We start from the raw sequence: 2512 nt of genomic DNA on the forward strand, positions 1-2512 counted from the left end.
ATACATGTTTCCTCCTCCTCTCTAGATTTGGGGGGACAGCTTTAATTAAGAGATCAAGGGCCTGGGGGATCTCAGCATCCCCACCCCACCCCCACCTGCCCCCAGTGGAAGAATCTCAGCCTCTCTGTCCTTCTGGCAAGGGCTCTGGCCCCCTAGGCTCCCCCACCCTTTCACTGATTCATCCTTCCTTCCCCAGCAGCAACCCAGCCCGCCCGCCCGCTCTCCCCCTGGCTCCACTGCAGCACAATGGTCTGGCAGCTTTCAGATTCCATGACACACTCACTCCCGGCCTCCCGGTGGGTGCTTCAGTGCACTCCCTTCTCCAACACACAGGCCCATGGCACTTTCACGATCTTGACACCCAGCGCCCCACAGCCTCTCACTGGCCCGACAGCCTCCAAAGTTGGTGCTTACAGAAGTGCTTCTGGCAGACTGGAGCCAGATCCCTGGGAGGGAGGCCTGGAGGCTGCGTGGGTTGGGGGTGGGGGTATGTTGGGGGAAGATCATTCATATTTGCTGCAGGAAGAGGTTTCTCCCCAGCAACTGGCAGTGGGCCAGACAGCAAGTGGTCCACTGAGCCTTGGGGCAGGAGAGGGGTGGGTCCTACGCTGGGAAAAATGACCCTCCTTTCCCTCTCCTCCTCAGAGGCCAGGCAGAGGAGGGGAGCTCAGCTCAAGCCTGGCTTCCTCCCTTGCACCCCGTGGAGCCGCCACTTCTATGCCTGCCCATGGATACCCCCAAAGGGGTAGGAGGGGCCCCACAGCCAGTCCCTGAAACCACCCCAGGCCCCAAACGGAGGGGGAGGAGAGAGGGCCGGTCGAGGGAGGTGCTGGGACAGCTGCTGTCCCCTCCAGCCCCTCCCTTGGCTGTTGGCTGAGGGAGAAGGAATAGCAACTGGGGAACAGCTGCAGGACAGAGCTGCCTCATAGGTCTCTTTGTTCCGAGGGGCTGAGGGGGGTGGTGGGGCAGAGACAGGGGAGGGGGGAGAGCGAGTGGGTGAGATGGGCACACATCTCTTTCAGTCCTGGCTGAATGGCCCCTCCTGCAGGTGGACTTTTCGGCTCCCACCCCACTCCTAGACAGGGAAGTGGGGGGTCTCCCTGACCCTCCTCCCAGGTGCCCAGAGGCTGGTCAGTCTCAGTCTTGAGACAAAGGAGGCCCCCAGGACAGCTCCTCACCACCAAGAAAGGGAACCGAGGGAGCAGAGGAAGCAGGAAGCCGCCCCTGGCCCCTGACGGGGACCCTCTTTACATTCAGGTTTGGGCAGCTCCGGCCGCCTGCGCCCCCTCCCCTCCACCCGCAGCCTCAGGCCCAGCAGCCGAATTGCTGACAGCTTATCTCATCAGCGCCAGTGAGCCACTTGGCCCAAACCGGGATGGTTCCCTTCCTCTCAGTGGGAACCAAGGCGCTTCCCTCCCGCCCCCAAACCAGTTTTTGCTTCTTCCCCCTCTACTCTGAGCCGGCCCCTTCACCGTGGAGCCGAGGGGCCGAGCCAGGCACCGCCATGGGGGAGGGGAGAGGTGCGCTCCGGAAGGATGAGGCCTGGAGCGGGCTGGCGGCCTGCAGCAGGGAGGGAAGGGGAGGGGAGGGGAGGGGAGGAGAGGACTGCAGTTTCCTATAAAGTCCTGGTGAGGCTCCAGGCTCTTCCCTGGAGACCCCACCTGGGACAGCTCGTCTGTCAAATCCCAGCGTGCAGGGGGATGCCAGCCCCAGGCTGACTCCTCTCTGACCCCCCCGCCCCATCCCACGCTCTCACACACACGGCCCCTCCCCCATCCCTGTCCTCAGGCTTGTCCTTCTGGAAAGCTCAGAGACATCTGCTGTGTCACGGAGGCAGGGCTATTTCCAGGCCAGGGCGGGTGGGGTAGGGGGCAGTGTTGGGGCAGGAGGAGGTAAGGCCTAGAGAGGGGACTGGACAGGGCAAAGGGCCCCGGATTGACCTCAGCTGCTAATTCAGGAGGCCTATAGGTGCCCCGAGGGGAGTGGGGGCAGACAGACACTCAGTGATCTGGAGCGGTCTGCGGGCAGCCTGGCAGGGCAGGCACCTGGCCCGGAGTGGAAGCCCCAGGGACGCGTTCCTGCACATCCCAGCAAGTCTCCGAGGAGCCACCACGGGGGTGTGGGTCTCCCCCAGGCCCGGCAGCAGGAAGAGTGCAGGGCTGCGAGGGGCGGGGCAAGCTCCGGTCAGGCAGGATCCAACCTTGGCCTCCGGGCTCCCAAGCTGAGAGTGCCTCCCCACCCCCACCCAGCGCAGACACACCTTCCAAATCTGGTTAAGCACACGCGGGCCCGGTCCTTCCTCCGCCTCGGAACCCGAGGCTCCGCAGAGTTTAGGACGCTCCTCCCGTGGAGCTGCTAGAAGGCGGGGAGCCGCTGCTTTGTTTGGGGGAGACGCCCCCAGTAACACAGCGGGCACTGGCCTTGTCCTCTTGGGCATGGCTGGGGTTGCCCGATAGCAGAAGGGGGCGGAGGAGAAGCGGCGGGTCCCGAGAGCCTGCAGCGGCCCCCCATC

At 64.3% G+C, this 2512-nt stretch overlaps 1 protein-coding gene across 2 annotated transcripts in view; it reads right to left on the reverse strand.

Moving 5' to 3' along the window:
- Positions 1 to 2512, reverse strand: part of FLNC (filamin C) — a 27485-nt gene that overhangs the window by 24398 nt on the left and 575 nt on the right. The gene's annotated exons all lie outside the window — the stretch shown is intronic.

Source organism: Myotis davidii, unplaced genomic scaffold (assembly GCF_000327345.1).
Source record: "Myotis davidii unplaced genomic scaffold, ASM32734v1 scaffold705, whole genome shotgun sequence".
In the NCBI taxonomy this organism is placed as follows: domain Eukaryota; kingdom Metazoa; phylum Chordata; class Mammalia; order Chiroptera; family Vespertilionidae; genus Myotis; species Myotis davidii.